The sequence below is a fragment of the Sceloporus undulatus genome, chromosome 4, assembly GCF_019175285.1.
Source record: "Sceloporus undulatus isolate JIND9_A2432 ecotype Alabama chromosome 4, SceUnd_v1.1, whole genome shotgun sequence".
Taxonomy (NCBI): domain Eukaryota; kingdom Metazoa; phylum Chordata; class Lepidosauria; order Squamata; family Phrynosomatidae; genus Sceloporus; species Sceloporus undulatus.
The window spans coordinates 165,959,303-165,982,128 of NC_056525.1; the positions used below are offsets into that span (position 1 = coordinate 165,959,303).

Below are 22,826 nucleotides of genomic sequence, written 5' to 3' on the forward strand. Positions count from 1 at the left end.
ATGTACTAAATATGTGGCAAACATGGAAAGAAACTTCCAAACGTACCTATTTTGCTGATAAGCAAACACTTGTTTCCTCCCTTCCTTTTGCCTTTATTCCCAATTCAAGAATTGTGCTGATATGAAATGGGACGGGGTGGGGGGGGGAATGTTAGTTCTATTTCACATTTAAACTGTACAGATGATAGTATCTAAAAACGTGTGTTTGCAAGGTGCCAGCACCTGGCCTCTATCAAGGCAACTTGTTCACACCTCTTGTTAACTGGCGCTTTGAGTTACTGTCTTAACATAAAGCATATGTGTTATCAATTTCTCACTTACCCTACAGATTGTAAAGGTGCATGGTTTCATAAAACTATCTTTTGCCACCACACAGTGTGTTCACCAGAATTAGCAAATTGTCACTTTTTTAGACTGACAGTAATTTGAGACTGAAACTTACATGTAAGCCTACATTGCAAACTTGAGTTTACAGAAGAATTGTTGGGAACATGGATGTATTGTTGTCCTATCACCTTTACTAGTTAGTTAACCTCTGTCCAGTGCTTGTAAGACCTAAGGATAAATTTTCTGACCACTTCTTCGTTTTGTATGAACTCCATAAAACTTACTTAATAGTAATGCATGGCGGTACTATATGGCAATAGTATTGTAGGTCAGTTTGCTTATCAGTCCTCCTAATTTTGTTTCACGGCTGCCATAAAGAAAGGATGTAATTAGAGTTCCTTTCTTGTAATATTGATTTATTTCATTGTCATTTCTTATCACACCCTTTCTCTAAGAATGCAGAACAGCATATGGCTTAGAGAAAAACAAGCCTGAGACAATGAGAGATCCCCCCTGCTCTATTTCTCTCTCTCCCTCATCCCATCATACACACATATTTCTGATTTTCTTTCCTTCTTTCTCAATGTCTCTCTCTCTCTCTCTCTCTCTCTCTCTTATTTTCCTCCACTCTTACCCTCATTCTCTCACCCACTTTCTCTCTCTCTCCTCTCATTCCTCCATTCACACCTTCTCATCTCTCCCTCTGTCTTTCATCATCTGTCTATTTGTCTCCCCCCTCCCACATAGCACTATGTATCATTTGGTGTAAACTTGAACTTGTTCCAATACATGTTAGGGATATATAATGGGAAGGGCTATTGTCTTCTTCTTGGTGGTATTTAGTTGTCTAGTGTTGGAGACAGGATACTAGATCTGTGATGAAGGTATATGGTTTAGAAACAAAAGAAAAGCTTGAGAAGAGGGAGCTTACCTCATTACTAATAAACCTGATGTACCTCTTCTGAGTTACATTTGAATTTGGCATGCAGCCAGGTATTATCACATGGATTTTTCCACCATTGCTGCCTCCCAGCTGCACCCAGGAATCTGGCTAAAATCCATCCTCAACTGGTCCCTTTTCACTTTCGAGAGCTTCCCGACTTTGCAAGTCGGCCATCTGAGGGTGGATTTTAGCCAGATTTTTGCCTGGAGGCAGTCAGGAGGCAGCAGTGGCAGCAAAATCCATGTGATAATACCCAGCTGCATCCTGAATTTGAATGTAACTTGGGAGAGGTAAATTGGGATTATTAGGAATGCGATAATCTCCGGGGTGTGAAATATAATGCAGAAAAGTCTTCTATTGCCTAGAGGTTTTTAATCTGGTAGCAAAAAACCAAAACAAAACAAAACAGGAGTGGATTGCATGACATATGGAATGTAATTCTTTAGTAGTTTCATTTTTAAAGGAGACAATGATTAATTTTAGCAATTTCTTCCTACTGCATGGAAGTTTTCTGCAACTTTGTGGTTTTCAGACAATTCTCAGTTTGGGACTTATTCTGTGCAAAATCCACACACACACCTGAAAACAGCATTTTCCATGCAATAAATATCATTTTTCCATAGTGTTTTCTAGGCAGAAAATGGATCCAATTCAGCATTTTCTACACAGAAAATTATATGTCTGTACAGAAAAACTCTCCTCTGCACAGAAAATGCTGTTTTCTGAAGATAAATTGCTATTTTCTAGGCTAAAACGTATGACTTTTTCACAGAATAAGTCCTGAACTGCAAGGGCTTTCCTTGTCAGGGTTTCCCAACACTCAAGAAACACATTTTTTAACCATTTCCCCCCAAATAATTTTGAATAGTGTTTCCATCCCTAGCATGAAGTAAGAGCTTGTTTGCAATAATATTTTCCAAATGTACAAATCCAAGGATTTCATAGAATGAGGCCATGGCAATTAAACGTCTCCTACATTTGTGTGGTATAGATACAACTCCAATTTTAGAGTTCTAAGCATACATACTTGGGGGGGGGGGGATAAAATTGGAACCTAGCTTTCTTCTGAAAAATCATAGATACGATTTAGGTGTACGTCTAGAACCTCTTTGGGGATAGTTATTGGCCACACCTTCCTCCTTTGGGGCAAATGTGGGGGAGGAAGTTCTACACAGTTATGACATCGCATCAGTGATAACATTGGGGATGCCCTGCCATACCTTGCATTGGGAATCCCCAACCTTATATTTGATTGGAGATAATAGAAATTTCCCCAAGTTCCATCTGGGAAGTAAACAACACGTGGGGAATATCTTTCATTCCAAGGAAGAGGAACTTTGAAGATAGGAGGGATTTTGAGAGAACCTTCCTTGGACCTTTCATAAGTCTGAGTGGAACCAGGTCAGGCCTAGATTAGGCCCACAGAGCAATAGTTCACTTCTTTAAGAGTGCAGTCCACCGCTCATTATTAGAATGTAGCTGAACACTTCTGCCATCTTACAAGCAATTCCCACTACTGTATTTTCCTTGAGGTTTACTCTCAAGTAAGTGTGCTTATTTTAAAGTTTTACTTTTCACTGGAGTTCTGAACCGTTCCTGTAATTGCTACCAATCAACCCACACATAGGCTATTTATTTGGCAGCTTTTTAACAAACTTATTAGATTTTCCAAGTAGTTGGGTGGGTTACTTCATTTCTAAGCTACAAAGCAAAAGCCAACTATAACAGCTTTCCTTTTGAAGTCTTGTCTTTAAAAATTGACTTGTTTTCATATGTTTACCAGGAGTAGTTGCAGAGGGGGAGTAGCCTCCCCCATTTAAAATTTTACTCTGTGTGTGAGAATTGACTAGGGAATTTGGGAAAGATGAAAGATTTTGTAAAATTGGTAACATGCATAACCATAAACAAACAAACAAACAAGAAACCTTGGAAGTGAGTGGAATTGGATAGATGAGCTGTTCCAGGTCTTTTCACATGTCTTCCACTCATTCACAAATGATAGAAGCTGTATGTACAAAATATTTTCTATTCCCTACAGATCTGACTTATCTCATCTCCTGCTGACTATTGGAACTCAGTTCAACAAATCTTGGAAGTACTTGTTTTAAGGACAAATGGTGCAACATAAAAAACAACAGAAGGAAATGTATATGTTTATTTGGGGGTTTTTTTGGGGGGGGGATTTACAGCAAGCCTTTAGCCCAATATGAACTACAGCACATTTCCTCTAAAGCATTCTTCTAGAAGTATATGATCAGTAGTGGGTTTTTTTGGGAGGGAAACAACTTGTAAAATGCTTAACAGTCTAAATAAACCATAAATCTGCAGCCCTCAAGAAGTGGTTGGTCTGCAACTCCAATCAGTCCTAGTCAACACAATCAAAAGTGAGAGCTGATGGGAGTTGCAGTCCAGCAACATCTGGAGGGCCACAGATGGTTCAGCCATCTTCTAGACTTCTCATAATTGTCAACTAGCAGCTCAATACCTATTGGGATCCCATCCAACCATGCTTCAACATGTCAATAGATATCCATTACTACTGTTTTGGGCCAGCTCTACTATTAGTCAAAGTAGGGCAACTGTCTCTGATGGTAGGTGCAAAGGGCAGTGGTTGCAGCCACCCCAGCTGAGCCCCCCAAGACATTTTTGTCATTCCCCTCTCTTAGAGATCAGAGCTGTGTCTCCCACATGGTTGGTCCATAAAGAAGTTTAATCCAGCTTCTTCACCACCACACAGAGCTTATAAGATTGGTAGCAACAACTAATGGAGGTGTGTTAGAGAATTATATACAATTTCTGGTCCAAATTATGCTTTATTAGAAAAGACAGGTCCAATAAGTATACTAAAGTCCCAATAAGTATACTGAAGTGGATGAATCAACAGGCTAAGGAAATTATCACAGGAGCCCCCTAATAATGTTAATAGTGTTGGTCATCTGACCAGATTCTGATGTTACTCAACCACACACCTGTCCTGGTTTTCAGCTGTGATTTGGTCATGCAGTTCTTTACAGCAAGGTAGTCTATTGTTATTCTCACTTTATTGAAGGAGAACTGAAGGATGAGGGGGATGTATCCGGTTCAGCACAGGTAAAAAATTGTTTAATCTGTAGCACAGATCCAATTTTGAGGTTCCAGATCCTTTTTACATTTTGCCACTCCATGTCATTTCTGGCAGGGGTTGAGGAGGACCACTGCTATCATGATGGACCCCATTTGCACAGTAAGTGTCATGTGTTGTTGTTACAGCTCAGGCTGGGTAGGATAATTGAGTCATCATGGGGAGGCTTACCTGCTGAGTGAATGTAATGAGTAGACCAGGCCTGTAATTGCTGGCTAGGAGGAATTCTCACTTCTCTTTAGGACCTACGGTTCATTTCCAGCTCTTACACTCCACCTCAAGCTTTTTTTTCTCCTCAGGGTGCTTCAAACATATAATGTTATAAAAAGCCTCATTAGTGGAGTATGCTGAGCAGCATGGCCCTTGTCATAACTGGCAAAAAGCCTGGGTTTCCCCAAATCATTCTAGTCACTAGGGCCCTCTCCAGACTACGCCTTTGTGGAGGCTTAGAAGAACTTATTAAGAATAATTGCCGTTTGTTTAATAATCCACATCCTTGAGACTTTAAATGCCTCTTTGTGCCCCATTGTTATGCCTTTTGTTGAAATGCCGAGGAAAAACATGCCACAATTCACAGTTATGAAAGCCATTTAATCAAACCATTTTCTTTCCACCACTGTGCCCTGAGTTGCTTTGAGGGTTTTTTTATTATTGTTCTGTGGTTATAATATTTTCTTCAACATTCAGTGTTTCTAATTAATATTTCAATAGTAAGCTGGGTTGCATAGTCATGAAGTCAATTCCATAGCTTTTAGAATCTTGTGCAAGACTGCTAACAAAAAGACTTCTTAATTTCTATATTAGAATCAGAGACTATAGTCCAGGATAGTTCAGAGGCCATAGTCCAGGGCTAAGGAACATATAGCCCTCCAGATTCTGTTGGTTTACAGTTCCCATCATCCTACAGCCTTGGTAATACTGGATGAGGTTGCACCCCCTTCCATGGGTTATATACATGAAGAAATACATCTTGTAGCCCCTCCTCTCACATTCACATATTAAATAAAGTTACATGCAAGAAAAGGAGAGGCCTACTTGAACAGATTTCAGTGTGCATAGGATTCCTGGGGTGAAATCCAACACAATCAATGTTGCAGCTCCTTTAAAACCTATGTATATCCTCCAACAGTTCTAATTTGGCAGAAACCATCTCAGTTAATCTTCTGTCATCCCACTTTTTCAGCTGCTTTAAAATGTCCCAGTTTCACTCTGATCCTCTCATCTTTTTCCTTCATCCTCATCCTCTTCCAATTGTGGCAAACTGAGTTCAAAGTGAAAAAGTTGCTTGAACTCCATTAGCTCTGCAAAGGAGGAGGAAAGGAAGAGGCAAAGTCTGGTCCTTCTCAGACAAATGTAAACTGCAGCAGCCTCTGCTAGCTTGTGTGTTCTTCCTCATTTATAACTTTTGCCATCGTGACTACACTCTATTGTTGCTTGGTCATACATGTCCCAGTTTTCATCTATGAAATGATGGAAGGCATGCCTTAATACAGGAAAATCTAGGTATATAGGATTCTCCTCTGTTAATCTTCATGTGCAGTCATCTCCAATTGGAAAGTTACTTTTTTCAAAAAATGTTGCCTTATGTAACATATTTGAAACTGTGCCACTAATTAATTAGCTTTTTAAAAGTTTTTTTTTTAAAGAAATCTAATTACAGTATAATGTTGCTCATTTTGGGGTTGTTGTTGGTTTTGTTGCTTAAAAAACCCTTTAGAACTGACAAGAAATGGCATGAAATACGATTTAAAACTGCTCAAGGTGCCTCTACAACGCCCTTTAAAAGTAACTTGAAAACATGGCTTATTGCACATACCAAAATATATAGCAGTCATTCCTCATGTTACTTAGGACAGGTAACTGGTTTACACCCTGATTGCCCACAAATGATTTTAAATTACAGGCTTGTTCTTGTACAAGTTACTTGTTTCTTCCAAGCATTCTGTCTAATATACAGAGGGGTCAGAGGCAGCTGTATGTTCTCAGGAACAGAGCCCTCAGCCCATTCCTTTGTGACTTTATTTCTCCTTTCATTGCAGAGACTCCTGGGAGTTTGCAAACATATTATATAATCTCCAGAGACCTGGCAGACAATATTGCAGAGCTGTCATTGTCTAGCCATGGCCCTCCAAATCAAAGCTTGGAATATTTCCCTTTTCTGTTTACAACTATAAACTTCTTTGCTCCAGATATCCTTGGGTGCAAACTCCTTTTAGTCCCAGTCAGTTAGGCTACAGGCATGGTGATTCAGACCCTGAAGCAGTTCCCAAAACAGGACCTCTGTGCACACATGTGCCACTGAAGGGCCAGATTTGCACTGTGGTATCTTTCCAGGCTGGAAGGAGCCCTCCCCTCCAGAGCCAACCCCTTTTAGTCTCGTCATCCCAGCCTTTCCCCAGCCAGAATGACTGAGGTCAGAGGCAACAACTCCAACGCACCACCCACCTCTTTACCAAACTCCACAGCTAGGAAACGGGCCAAGGTTCTTCTGCCAACAGTCTTAGTCAGCAGCACTATTCTGCCAGCAGATCACTCTCTCAGCACATCTCTCAGATCAGCTGGCAGAAGAGCATTATTTTATCTACCATGAAAATAGTCCTTACAATCTTAATTCAAAGACTGTGCCTAAACCTAACCACCTGCAGCCAACACATCTTTGAATTAGGATTGTGGTGCCTAATTATGTTGTATATTAAATATTATAGGATGCAATCAAGGCAAAAATGAACAAGATCCATATGTTTCTATAATCAGGCAAATAAAAATGCTGAGCAAGGTTTGCTGTTTAGATCGGGACACCTTTTCATACATCTTTCTTGGCTAACCTTTAGAGATAAAAGTAGAGGGTGGGAAAACAGCTTTAAAGGAATCATTTTCTGCCCATATCCACCCCTGTGACTTTACAATATGCTGAAATGAAAGAAGGTTGGGGCATAGTAAGCAAACGGTCATGAGACCCAGATGTCAAATTGGACAGATCTTTTGCCTGACAAAAACATCTGGCTCTTTGGCAGAGCCTCTTGGCCATCTCATCTCACAGCTGCTTATGTCCTGAAGATGTTTCATGGTCCATTCACTTTACAGTACTATATTTAGACTGGGCAGGCAGTGTCACGTGGTCACCATTGTCATCTCATCAACCACATCATTCTGCCTTTTGATCAGCTCCTTGGATTGCTGGAGATCATAAGATTGCTCAGGGAAGAACCATATGACATTTCTAAAAGAAACAAGGAAAAGAAAAGAAAATGCTATGAGCTTCATGCATGCATGTAATACATGATGAAAAATACAGGAATCTGGCCAATGGTGTGTGTCGTGTGGTGGGGTTTAACACAGTGTTTATTACTGACTTCTCCTTTATCAGTTACTTCTCATAGCACACGGATGAAGTGTCACAGATGGCCTAGCTTTGTCTCACACAAGGATGGGATTGTGGGGAGTTTTGGGGAGTTTTGGGGAGGTAGCATTGGGAGACATAACTACAGAGACATAGCCATGTGGAACACTTGGGCCTGTTACAGACTGCCAAAATAAAGCTGCTTCGGGTCTCTTTGGAGATAAGCTATTTCAATGATGCATGGGTCCTAAGAGTCTGGAGGTCGCACCAAAGCCACACTCCATTCCTAAGCACTGGAGGGCAGCTTTGGTGCAGCTTCAGGATTCTTAGGGTGCATGCATCATTTAAATAGCATATCTCCAAAGAGACCCAAAGCAGCTTTATTTTGGCAGTCTGTAACAGGCCATAGATTTCCTGAAGTGGGATCTTAGCCCTGATTTAACTTGCATGTTTTGTATACATATGTACATTTCTAAAAGGTGTGTACTGCTCACTGGCAGTTAGTAAATCTGTTGAACTAGTTGAAGATAAATCAATGCAGACCAATTATAGATATCTTCTACCAATATTTAATCTACACACAGAAATTGCTACACTGTTAGGTGGTTTAATACATTCAGTTTTATTTCTAGCTACATGCAATGAACAGCAAAACTCAACTGGTAAAGAAGAGAGTTAAATGTAGGGTTGTTTAAAATGGTACTTTTTTTATTTTCCGGCATATCGTGATTTAAAAAAAAATAATCTGTAAGCTGAAACAGCTCTTGATTTGGAAGGCCTCATTCCTTCTCCAATTGCTGGGCTGCCCAATCAGAGCTGGCTGAAATTATGTTGAGAATGAATGTACTTGAGTGCACCAACAGAATGCAGATGTCTGGCAAGTGGCTTGAGGTGCAATGCGGGAAGAGTGCTGGAATATCTATATAATGAATGAGCGTTCTTTTGTGACCCCTGGTGGTCGATTTGCATAAAGTATCACCACAGTGGGGAAAGGACTGGGGCGAAATTTCCCATTGATTCGGCTTGCTTGTGACATTTCCTTTTCAATAAACTGACAGATTAAAAACCGGGAAGCATTTGTAGCAAAATACTACAAAGTTTTGTAGCTATTATCTGGATATTAGCAGATTTCCTTTTTGCCTGAGCTTACTGATACAGCTTGTGTGTTTGTCTTCGTCAATAACTTTTGCTGTCTTCATCATAGTCTGAAGTAGTTTGGGCACAAATGTTCCAACTTTCATCTGTGAAATATTGAAGAATACGTTATGGTGATGTTACTGTTGTTCAGGAATGTATAATTATTCAAAATCTTGATGCTCAACATATTTTGAAAGGTCATACCCATTGTATTTTGTAGTAAGTTAGCCAAACAGTTAATGAATCACCTTATTTATATTCTACTTTCCCCAAATCTCTAGGGAGATTACAGAATAAAAAGAAATGCAAGCAAAACCACATATAGCTAAATAGATACAAAAAATTAAGATTCAAATCACCACCACCTATTTATGTGATTTAATTGCTTTGTATGCCTGCTTCAATTGTTTGCTGGAAGTATATGCCTGCAATTGCAAAATAAATTAAATAACTTTTTATTTCACTTCTAGCTGACACATATGAAAACAAGCAACTTGCTGTTAGTCAACCCACATGTTATGCCTGTATTTATTTGTTTTATATACTATGTTTGTTATATTTTGTTGTTAAGAACATTTTCTAATATAAATAATAATAAAAAAAATAACGTTCACTTTCAGCTGAACAGCAAAACCAGGGTTTGGAAAAGGAATCTGTATACTATTGGAAGGATCACTCACTACATATCATACACCTTCATTGTAGTGTAGAGTAAGCTGGACAATTTATGCAAGCATATTAGTAAGGGAAAAAACTTCATATATAAAATGAAGAGAAATACCTGTATTATTCTGAATCCTTGAATAAGGGAGCTGTGGACAAACAAATGGACTTCCACCTCTCCATCTGCAGAGGCACACAGGAGAACTTAGTAACCCCTTTGCAACATTCACAGATAGCTAGGCCAACCTTGTAATCTTTAGACGTATACACCGAAGAGCTAAAATTAAATGGAAAAAGAAACAGAAGCACAGAGGCAGCAAGAAGGGGTCACTTTCCTGATTGTTACCATCTGGGGTTAGGTCCCACATAATATAGGAATGGGAATTGTGTGTATAAACACAAGCTAATTGGTGAGCAATGTGGAGGAACCTGATCCTGCATTAATGAGAGAGCTGCTGTCAGGCCACCAAGAGACAACTGCTTGGAGCAGAAGGAAGTCCTAGGCATGCATCTTTGCAAGTATCTTTGTCAGCAAAACCAGCCAGGTGTTAGTGGTGAGCCCTGAGCTTGTCACTTTTGACCCCACAACTTTCAAGGTAGAAAAGGCAAACTAACACTGAGGGTGAAAAAAATCTGACACTTAGAAAGTTTTTAGTAGCCGCCTGTTGCCCCCGAATTTTAAACATTTGTAAAGGAAAACAAATACAAATTTCCTTGCTACCTCAAGAATTTGTGAAATAGGGCAGGATATAAAGATTTTAATAAAAATAATTTCCTGGGACTTACTCATCAAGCTGAATCTCCATATGGAAAGTGTCCTACAATCTGTATCCTAGTCCTCTTCCCATTGTGACACTTTTACAAATAGAAGCCTGAGGCTGAAAGAAAATACCATGGCCCTCACAAGACTCTTGTATTGGTGAGAAATTGAGATAAGGAGATTGATGTGTATTAAAGCAATTGGGGTTGGGGCCAGGTGTCAAATCACCTCCAAAAATGTTAAAGTCATCAGTGAGCAGAGAGTGACACACATTTATACCATCCAATCATTTGTTATTAATTAAAGCAGAAAAATTCCCATAGAAAAATGGCTATCTGTCTTAAAATAAAAAAAATATGCATTGCAGATTGTCAGTAGATATACTTTGCAAGTACATAAGGTCTCTTATATCAAGAGGGACATCCGGCTTTTTTAGCACTGTGACCATTTCCAGTGTCCTTTTTCTTTTACAAAAACGGCTTACTAGTGAGGCAATCCCACAGTCTCTCCTCCAATGTACAGTTCATTAACATTCCTGCTGCATTTATGATCAAAGTTTTGTAGTCAGTTCCATTCCACATTCTTCTTTCAATGTATTCCAAGTCTTTCACAGACTCAATGTGTTGCGTATTTGTCAAGAGACCTTCCTGGCCTTTTCCCACTAAATTCTGTGGGTGAAAAGGTATCTTAGTTTTGTTGTTTAAATAATAGATTTAAATTGACCATGTGGCATATTGTTCATTTCAAAGACTATCACAACTCATTGTGGATCAGCAAAACTGTAGCTATTTCTTTCCAAGAAGAAGGAAGGAAGGAAGAGAAAGGAAGGGAGGGAGGGAGGGTAACACTATCATTCCTCAATCACCTACCTGAAAGTATATCCCATCAAATTCTATGATGCTTCCTTCTGAGTAGGTTCTACTGAACAGACATAATAGGCTAAACTGTTATGCCTTCCTGGTCATAGGTTCTAAATATTATCTTGCTGAAATGATTGATTAGTTTGGATATCACAGTGGGGCCTTTCAATCAGTGATGTGTGAACCTTTCTGGCTCCACTTGTATCAGGTATCTGCCCAGATGTCACAGCAGGATTTTCAACTAGTGAAGCTGTTCAGTTCTAAGTGGTACTGGGATAGTGATGTATGTGTCCACGCATTCTGACTCTGGAGGAAGCCATCTTACTTCCCCTGGGAATAGCACTGAATCATCATGCAGCAATGTTTCCAGGGGCATTTTATCTGTCACAGAAATGCTGATGTTGGAAGTGTGGCAAGGGTTTTTAAAAAATAAAATAAAAGTTGTTACTTTTAAAAAAAAAAGATAATCCCACCCAGTGAAAGATCTTATGTGATTGAATGGCCACCTTGAAAGTTTCCAAATATCTCCCCCACCCAGCTTTTCTGTGACAAATTATCCTGTAATGTGGGATATTCTAGTAGAGAGGTGAGCAGCATTAGGCCCATTGGCCACATATAACCCTCACTGCACACCATTTTGTGGCAGCTGCCATTAAACCCAGCAGCACGGCTGCTATGATTAAAACAACTTTTCTTTTCTTTTTCCTTTCTTTTTCCTTTTTGTTTTTATTTTTGGTAGTAAATCAAGGTATGCAAAGAGTTGCTTCTTATTTTAGGGGACACTGTATCCTGGAACCCAGTTACAGTGGTACCCCGGGATACGAATGCGCCGGGTTACGAATTTTTCGGGATACGAAAAAATCCCATAGGGATTTATTGCTTCGGCTTACGAAGGTTTCTTCGGGTTACGAAAAAACCGCGGCGCTATTTTCCGCCACCGGAGGGCAGCAGAGAGCTATTTTTCCATTAGCGCCTATGGGAATTCGGCTTACGAAGGTATTTCGGGTTACGAAATTAACCGCGGAACGAATTAATTTCGTAACCCGGGGTACCACTGTATTTCAGTTTTATGTGTTAGCTGGTAAGGTTTGATACCAAACTCTATAGCTTGCACTTTTATCTATGAGGTAGTCATTAAACTATGTGTTTGTGTGTTTCTTTTATTTATCTATAGAACAGGAAGCCTTTCCCTTACCTGCCTGAGATTTGGCAGGTCTGACCCTTCATGTGAGGGCTCTTGTTACAATTCATCATATGGGAACCTGGCCTAAATCTTATGCAAGAATTTCACAGTTTACTTCACCAATATTACATTCTACTAAAAAGGATAGCCAAATTCACAGAAAAGCAAAAAATCACAGGCAGCAAATCCAATGAGAATAATGAAAATGTGATGAGATTTTATTCTCCAACCCACTCCTCCTAGATTGGGTTAATTTGAATTCTAAGGGCAAGTATCTTTGCAGTGAAACTACAATGCAGAAATATTACCAACTTGTCACACAGTGGTAGCTCATTGTCTGCCACCATTGATGGTGCCATGAGTAACCCTTTATTGGTTAAAGGTGTTTAGGTGCTTCACCGGGCCCTTTACTGGGCAGTCACTAACCACGGGCAGATGAGCATTAACTGACACTTTTGAAAAGCAATGTTGATTCATTTTGGGAAGGGGCTCTCATGTTCATGGCCTTCATTCATTAAAGAACTTTATCACACAAGGCTTAAAAAGTGCAATTAGAGCAGGATAGTAGTTCTTATAGTCATAACATATCATAGAACACTGTGCCTGTCCAGTAGCTGGTCCATTCTTTGCTGGAGCACTCCTTCTCATGGATGGGCAAAACCCATGAATGCCTCTCAGTTGTGCTGCTATTCCACTGTTGATGCACATGTGATAAGTTCCTCCTGAAACAGTTCTGATATGCAGCCAGTCACATGGTGCAAGTGGACATGATTCTGCTCTTCCTCTCCTCCTCCTCCCCCCTCTATTCCAAAGTGGCCTGTTTATTTATTTATTTATTTATTTAATGGATTGCCATAATCTTGCAATTGCGGTAAAAATAAATAAAAATAAATACAGACCAAAAGGTATGCTGGGAAGAAGCTAGGGCAGGGAAGTAGACTGTGAAGGTGGACATGAGGAAGGCACAGGCTAAGACAGAAGCAGCACCATGGTGATTTAGAAGAGCTGGACAAGAACGGATTCGCCAAATCAGCATGTGTGCCTTTCCTAGACCAATGTGATTGTGGATCCTTTTTGCATGGTCTACCAGTGTTTTTATTGTGTTTCTTTTTTTGTCCTGGGTGATAGTTGGTGTTCTTGTGTAGGCATCTGCCAGTGTGTATAGGTGTTCTATATACCATGTGGCCCAACCATTGGTTCGGTTTGTGGATGACCAGAATATCTAATAATGGCAATGTTCCTTCCTTTTTTTTCCCCCATCATGAATTGGATGTTTGAGTGAATGTTGTTCAGATGGTTCAAAAACACAGATCTTCTTCTCCAGGGCTCCAAATGGTGAAAGTGTAATCCACATATTGGAATCATGTTGTGGGCTTTTTTGGTGCTGTTTCCAGGGCTTACTTTTCAAAGTGTTCCATGTAAAATTTAGCTGTCATGGGACTTAGAGAGCTTCCCATGGCTATCCCATCTCTCTGCTCATAGAATCCATTGTCCTACTGGAAGTAGCTTGTAGTGAGGCAATGTTCAAACATGGCTGTAATGTCTTCTGGAAAAATTTGTTTGAGGAGTGCCATAGTGTCCATTATGGGGACTTTGGTGAATAAGGAGACCACATCAAAGCTGATTAGTCTGTCTCCAGGTTTGAGTTCAAGGTTGTTGATTTTTTCTATGAAGTGGGATGAGTCCTTGATGCAGTGGGAGGTTTGCCCTATATGAGTTTGTAATTGTGTGGCCAGAAACCTGGCTATACATGGGGGATTCAACAGTATTCACTATGGGTAGAGTGGAATGGAATCCTTGTGGATCTTGGGAAGTCCATACAGTCTTGGTGGGAGAGCCTCAGATTTGCATAGACTTTGGCATGTTGTTGGCTGAATTGAGGAGTTCTTGATCAAGATGTTTGTTTTCCTGGTGATTTTGTTGGTCAGGTCTTGTTTCCTTTTTTGTATATTACATGATCCAGGAGTTCCCTAATTCTTTGTTTGTATTATTCAGTTTCCTTCATTAGAGAACAGTCAGTTTAAACAGGTTTGACTGGACAATGTTGGAAAATTGAGCAAATGTTATTTGTCTGTTTATCACTTTTTAACATGCTCATATCCCCAAAGTGATGTACAACTGATTGAAATATTTGAAAAGAAACCTTTAATATTTTTTTATAAAAACATATACAATTAACTCTCTACAAAAAGCGATTGCTAGTTTCAAAAGTCAAAGGCTGTACAAAACAATGCCATTTGGGTGGCCTGACAGAAGCGCAAAAGGGATGGAGCCAGTCTAACTTCCTTTCAAAGGGAGTTCTGCAGCTGAGGTGCCAGTACAGACAATACTCTGATCATGTACTCCCCACACACAATTGGCTGCTAGGTAGGTTCATATGGGAAAAGACAGTCTTTTAGATATCCTAGTCCCAGGCTGTTTGTGTTTCAAAATACTACTTTGGCCTCATCTCAGAAGCAAATCGCAAGCCTGTGCAGTTAGTACAAGTGTGCAGTTAGTCCTGTGCGATTGCTAAAGCTCACAGAAGATAATAGGCTGGCTGTTGTATTTTAGTTGTAGCTTCCAAACACTTTTCAAGGGTAGCCCGCATACAGAGTGCATTATAGTAATCTGATATTGACCACCCATTCTCAGTCTGGCTTTCCTGCTGACCAACAGAATTTCTATCTTGTCTGGATCCACTCTCAGTTTGTTCATCTAATGTTTCACTACAACAATTCAGGACTTCCATATCTCCCCTCCCCACCCCACCATTGCAAAAGAGAGATTAAGTTGGGTATCACCCAGCACCCAAATTCTGGATGATCTACAGCTTTATGTAGATGTTTAAAAGCATGAAGGATAGCACTTAGCTACACAAGCTAACATACATGATCTTGGACATCAGACCCAAACACCATATTCTGGGAATGTTCAGTCAAGAACGACCAGAACTACTGCTGAATAGTGCTTCCAATCTTCTATCTGCCAAATGATCCAGATGGATACCATGACTGATGTTACTGAATGCTATTGAGCTGTCCAACTAAACCAACAAGATGCACACATGCCCTGTGTAGGTCCTGATGCAGATTGCGTACCAGCGTAACCAAAGCTTTCTCTGTCTAATTACCAGGTCTAAACCCAAACTGAATTGGAGTCATATAATCAGTTTCATTCCAGAAAGCTTGGAGTTGCGCTGTCACCCTGCATTCTTAGACTTTACTTTTAAAAGGAAGAATAGAAATTGGTGTGATCCTGTGGCGGTATCTTCAACAAAGTTCTTACAACTATTACTTTTAAAGGAGTAGAAAAACAAACCTTTTTCAAAAAAGCATTTACAGTTTTCACAACCCAGCCCTCTGCTGGCAAGTATAAGGCTATACATAGTTCTGACAAACAGGTGGTTGGCCTCACTTCCCCAAGCAACATCTCCAGATCATAAGGTTAGATAGATTGAAACTCTTCTGCCAAACCTGGACCAATGTGTTCTCCAATTAAGTTGCAAGAATATACCCATGATGTGGAGTACAAGCTGGAAACAATCCAAACCAATTTTCTGTCAAACATTTTCCAAATTCATCACAACAGGTTTCTGGGGGCTAGAATACAATAGCCCCTTGACTGTATGAAACAACTGCACGGGCCAAGATTGTGCCGACATAATAGAGGCAGTGGAAAATAGCTTCATTGCTTGTTTCACATACTATACTATGGGCCCAAATCTATGTTGGATTGGGTTTGTTCCAAATCTTTCTCTATCATCCATCCACTCATCTACTGAAGCACTTCATTGCCTCTGAACTTCTCAGAAAACCAAAAAGTCCATGCTCTGCACTGAAGGAAGCTAAGGCTCTAGATATGTATTGAAATTTTCAGATGAAGTCTTTATGATGTATAAAACACTGCAGTCATTCAGCAAGAAATTATATTTTTGAAATAAAAGAGTAATTGAATTTGCAGAAGCCAATAGTGAGACACTAAGGAAAGAAAAGACACTTTAATAAAATATACAGGCATCTTGATAATTCAGGTTACCAATATTGTAATAATAGAGTAAGCAGACTGTCCATTAGACTGGAGTCTATATGTATGGGAATTAATAAGTGTAAAATTATCCATAAGAAAAAATCTTCTTATTGCCTGAAAATAATAAAGACTGAGCAAAATTTACAAGGAAAATTTTAATAAAATTTTGACTGTACAAGCAATGGATTTCAAAGTGTTTATATCCAAATCATCTCTGCATGTTGGTGTGTGAAAGACTTCACTTATTTTTGGATTTTGCTGATTTGGCAATGAAAAGAATAGGGTTCCTTCGTTTTCTTATTAAATGTTCTCCTAAATGGGAAGGCCACGAAATCATATGGAAAGGAGATTGATTCACATAGTATTAAATTGATAATGACTTGGCAATGGAGTGGGCAAAGGGAGAAAGTGAAATGAAAGCCAGCTTCACAACCTGGATTCATTACCTCAGTAGTTTCTACATCTGTTTTGTATGGGAAAATACTTTGGTTTGGAATTAGCTGTAGATCTGTGCTGGTGTAGATCTGATTCACAACCTAACCTATGATGCACTTATAGATGTCAGTAGTATATTATAAACTCAAGGTGGCTGAGTGCTGGATGTTTGCATGGAAGTAGCCTTTGCCCAGAGTTGCATCTGATAGATTGGTTTTTTGCAGTGGTGCATGATAGGTTCCACACCAAGGGGACAGTGAATCTACCCTTGGATTTGGTCCAAACATTACACAAGCTATGCAAAATGCTAAACTCCAGCCCCACAATAGGCCAGCACCTTGGATAGCTGCTTCCAAATTCAGACTGAAAAATGGAGCAAAATCACTCCCTTACTGACATGAGAGCCATCAGAACACTAGTGCTATAAGGCTTTGGGACATGCAACATAATGTGGACTGTTCTGAAATGACCCATCTATGGCATTGCATAGCAGTGAAATGCTATAAAGCAAGCATTCTTTCCACTTTGCAAACTGAAATTCTTGACTTGTTTCATTATATTTTTATTAAGCTATTTATATCTCACCTATAATACAAGGCTCTTACCACATGTAGAATACAATCACTTCAGTTTCAAACAATTTAAATTTTAAAGCAGTAGAACAATACATTATAGCCGAAAAACATGCTAAACTATATAATACTATAAGAAAAGTTAAAACAGTTCAAACCATGTGCATTGTTACTTATATGCTGATCCAGAGAGGCTAAGTGCACTTATTACCAACATACAACTTTTGACTGACTTGGAAATCCAAACATACCTCAAATGCTGATAATCAGACTGAAGACATTTCAGTGTTGGCATATTGTGTAACCCACAATATGTACAATATAAAATATTTTAAAAAGGAACTTATCTGTCTGTTTATTCTGTAGTTTGCCAGCAGAAGAAGTAATATTCTTTCATTGGTCTAGTTATCCCCATCCTTGGGAGAATTCAAGTTAACAGAACAATTCTTAACTCATCCAAAAAAACAAAAACAAACCTAACAAGGCAGAAAAAAAAAATAACTGAGCACTAAATGAGGCATGCTAATGCTCTGTGGCCATAGAGTTTTAATGTTATCTTTTTTAAAATACTGTACAGTGGAAAACAGGAAAGGGGGAGTGTCCTGGGGGAGGGAGTGGGCTGATTGCTTTGTTGGCTGGAATCTTGAACGGGAACATAATTTTGGGAGGTAAGGATATACCACAATATTTTGTTTTGGGTCCCTCTTGCATTCTTTATTCCTAAAGCAATAGCACTCCACTCATCAAAGTCTCAGAATTCCTTTGGATGATGCAGCTGCCTGGCTTCCAAGGTGGGTTGGTGGGGGTTGGATCCAGAGACAGAGCTATGTTGTCAGAGCTAAGTCTGATGGTGCAAAATTTTGGCCTGAGTCTTTAACACCCACTTGAGTGTTACTAATGAATGGTTTAGAATTTATGAACCACACATAGACAGAATTCCAGAAATGTGGACTAGACAATTCTCCTGATAGGTTAACAGAAGGTCCAAAACACACTGCAGAAATAATCCAGTTTGAGACTGCTTTCACTGTCCTGGCTCAGTGCTAAAGAATCATAGGAATTATAGTTTATTGCGGCACCAGAGCTCTCTGACAGAGAAGGCTAAATATCCCACAACACTACAGTTCCTTGAATTCCCTAGCATTGAGCCAAGGCAGTTTAAACAGTCTCAAACTGGATTATTTCTGCCATGTGTTTTAGACCTATAAAACGCATGCTTATTTTCTTGGAATTCCTTGGTGCACTCCATTAGCCATCATATGTTTGCAATGTGATGCCTAGTGAGTGTGTGTGTGTGTGTGTGTGTTTCCCTAGCCAAGGCAGTTAAAGCTGTCTCAAATTGGATTAGTTCTGCAGTGTGTTTTGGATCAGAAGAATCTGTTACGATATTAACAGGTAAACATGGCTGAATGGTTTTAAGTATACTTGCCTAGAACATTTTTGCTAATAGGCCAGTTCATAACACATTACTTATTTACTTAGAATATCTATATTCCATCTTTTATCCCCAAAAGGCTTCCAGAGTGGCTTACAAATTGTTAATTTGTCAATCCCCTGCCTCGGGTTTACAGTCTAAATAAAACAGGGCACACAAGGAAAAGGAAATGGCAGTTGGGGAGGAGGAGATTAAGTCTGTTCCTCTCTCTCTCTGAGGCCACAGCACTGGCAGTTGGAATGGAGGGAGGGCTTTGAGCAAATGAGACCATTTTACAAACTAAGTTTAACCTCTCAAGTAGTACAAATCTGGGTGGAATCGGGGCATGGAGTCCATACAACGCACACCCTGAGTTCATCCCTAAGGCAGCATGATGCTATGCACCACTCCACATGGTGCACGGCATCACAGCGCTCCTCTGCTTCTGCATTTACATGACACAGCCCCAAAAGAGCACCTTAAAGCCAAGGCACCGCAGCTGTCGTGCCCTTTCCAGGGTGGAAAAAGGAGCTGGTTTTTGCAGCTCCTTTTTGCTCCCTGGAAAGGCCAGATTGGGTCCACAGCGTATGGTTGCCATGGCTTCATTCCAGCACATATGGAGGCAACTTTGAACAAATGAGAGCATTTAACCTCTCAAGTAGTGCAAATCTGGGGGTGGAGTCCCAGGATTCCACCAAATTGCAGGAGGGCCACCAAAATGGTGAAGGGCCTGGAAACCATATCTTATGAGAAAAGACTTAGGGAGCTGGGTATGTTTAGCCTGGAAAAGAGACAGTTACAATGTGATATGATAGCCCTGTTTAAATATTTGAAGGGGTTTCACATTGAGGATGGAGCAAGCTTGTTTTCGGCCACTCCAGAGACTAGAATACGGAACAATGGATGCAAACTACAGGAAAAGAGATTCTGCCTTAATATTAGGAGGAACTTCCTGACAGTAAGAGCTGTTTGACAGTGGAAGACACTTCCTCAGAGAGTGGTGGAGTCTCGTTCTTTGGATATCTTTAAGTAGAGGCTGGATGGCCATCTGTCGGGGATGCTTTGATTGTGAGTTCCTGCATGGCAGAGGGTTGGACTGGATGGCCCTTGTGGTCTCTTCCAACTCTAGGATTCTATGGTTCCATAGGACAGAGCTACAACATTTTAAATGGTGTCAAACTGCATTATTTCTACAGTGCATGCACTGTTTCATTAAGGGATGTTGATGGAGAATGAAAAAAGACCAAGTTGAATTTGTAAAATGATTTGAGAGAATACAGAAGGGCTCTGTGTCACTTGAAAACTTGCACATTCCTTCCCAATAAAGTTGAAACAGCATAGTTTTACTGAACACATTTTGAACTTCCAGTTCTCAGAATCTATCTGCACTAGACCCCATTTTCTCTCTTATGACACTATTGTATGGAATCTTGTAATTTGTTGTACTGCCGCATGGAATCTATTAGCCTTCACTGTCATCACACCAATAAAGTAACATCATTTCCACTCATTACATTACTTTTGAAAAGTACGTACTTTTGTTATGCCCTCATTATTACCCAGTGCAGGTAATGACATTACTCCTAACTTGATACTTCCAACCTCTGCATGCAATTGCCCACTAACGGAGATCAAGCAATTGCATCTGATGGATTCTTTCTTTCAGCTTCAGTGCCTCTGTTTCTGCTTACATGCCACAGACAAATTGTCATGCACTTTATGACCACATAAGTCTCTAATGCATTGATCTGTGGGAGCCCACAAACTCTTAGTCATTTCTGTATCCCACATGATGTTTACCTGAATTATTATAATGCAAACCATGGTGGTCTGTTAAGATAGGAGGCACAGGCTGCTGAGAAAGGATAGTTAACATTAACATGAAGCACTAGAGCTTTAGGGGTATCAGACCTGTCACTGTCTCCTGCTGTGATTAAACACAGGGGTATTTTTCCTACATTAATGAAGCCTAAAGTTATTTGTTTTGATTTCATCACTCTCACCTCATTAGGCATGAGGAAAGTTAACTTATACACTTGGTCGGTTTTGCACGAGGTTCTGTTTACTCTTCATAAATTAACATGTTAATTCAGTGTAATAAAATTCATGGTTTACAGAAAGATATCAAACACCGTCATCCATTATACTCCTTAATGCTACAGCTTCAGACTGTGTGGGTAACAGCTCTGTTTACAAAGCAGCTGGATGGAGCACTTAAGACCACAATGATTCCCATACGGTGCATGCTCCGTTTTCAAAAGTGGGCTGAAAAGGGTCAGAGGGAAACAGATATTTCCATTTAATATCAAACCATTGGCCTCAAAGCACATGCCTGGAGGATGTGGATCAGCCCTACACAGCTTGTTATTCCACCAAGCTGAATAGTATTGCTGACCAACAAGAAAAATAACAGCCTAGCTGAGGCTTGTTTTGTATTTAGGTATGTATCGCAAAGATTAGGGCAATATTTCTCTCTTTCATTCATTTTGGGAAGTTGTACACTTTAGCCAGCCTTTCCTTTTCTAGTTCCTTCCAGATGGCATAGAGCAGTGATGGCGAACCTATGGCACGTGTGCCAGAGGTGGCACTCAGAGCCTTCTCTGTGGGCACATGTGCCATCGCCTCAGCACAGAGTTTGCCAGAGTTTGTTACTGGAAAGCCAGAGGGACATGGCACTTTGCAATAAGTAAGTGGGTTTGGTGTTGCAATTTGGGCACTCGGCTTCTGAAAGGTTCACCATCACTGGCATAGAGTATGACTTGCATTATCATTTCTCATTGGCCAGGGTGGCTGAAGCTGATAGGAATTGCACTCCAAAAACATGTGGATGGCATGAGGCTGGGGATGGCTGCTTTAGGTGAATTAAAAAAAACTTTTATACTAAACTCCTCCTCTGGAGTACGACTGAGTTCTGCTCTCATAACGGTCAAAAAATGCCAGATTCCACTGTAGGTTTGATGATCTCTCTATTAAGTAGATCCAGGAAAGTTGCTAAATTTTTATTTCAGAACACAGGAATATGATCATCTAAACACTGACATGGAGCTAAGATGCAGCTCCTTTGTGACAGGTGCTTATTAAGACCCTAGAGATTTGAAAGAGATTCTGAAATGTCACAAGGTGGACATGTTTTGAAGGTACATAACAGCAACAACAAACTGCTTAGAGATGTTCTTAAACTCAAGAGAATATAAATATCATAAATATATAAACACTTCTTTATTATCCATAATTCAAATAATAAAATCGACTGTACATCTCATACTGTTTCTATATACAAATAACATTGTAGAAATGCCCCCTATTCTCCCCTCCTTCTATCTTACCTTCATTGTGTTCACTTTATTTAACTGCTATCTTATTATATATTCTTTCCTTCATGACAGATTTCAAACCTTTCCACCTTTTCATGAACAAATATTCTTCCCTCTTACTCAATTACCACGTGTTATTCTATTATCTTACTTACTATGTCCGTTACGAATTGCTTTTACATTCTCCAATTTTATATAGATATTAACTGTGTTACTGTCTTATTTCTTATAGATAATTCCCTTCATTACAGTACTTTCTGTAATCTATAATCTGGTGACAGACTAGTCATATTATATTTTCCCTTTAAATTAGTGGCTATTTTTCCATCTCTTCTGACAGAACTCCACCACTGGATTCCATTCTTTCCCCCAATTTTTAGATGTTTTCTCCATAATAAGGTAAGTTAATTTGTCCATTTCCATCACGTCTATTACTTTCAGCAGCCATTTGCAAATGTCATTCTTGCAGCTGATATTAAATACAGGATATATTTTAGATGTTTTCTTATCTCCTTTCTCTCTACCATATTTAAAAGGAATAGTTCTGGCTCCATTTTAATTTGAGTCTGAAATACTATTTGTATTGTCTTGTGTATTTCCTGACAGTATTTGTTTGCTTGAGGACATATCCACCAAACATAATAGAACGTGCCTTTGTTTTCCTTGCACTTCCAACATTTCCCACCTCCATTACAGTATTTTTATTATTGTTAATTTGGATGGTGTCACGTTCAGAAAAGCCTTGGGTA

General features: G+C 39.6%; 1 long non-coding RNA gene across 1 annotated transcript in view; it reads right to left on the minus strand.

The window, feature by feature from the left end:
* Positions 1-4,702: 4,702 nt before the first annotated feature.
* The window catches only part of LOC121928222, a 49,895-nt gene continuing 31,771 nt past the window's right edge, over positions 4,703-22,826 (minus strand). The window contains exons 2-3 of the long non-coding RNA XR_006103463.1: positions 9,650-9,808; positions 4,703-7,611 (exon numbers count right to left, since the gene is read on the minus strand). This is a non-coding gene — a long non-coding RNA (uncharacterized LOC121928222). The remainder of the gene's footprint in view (positions 7,612-9,649; positions 9,809-22,826) is intronic.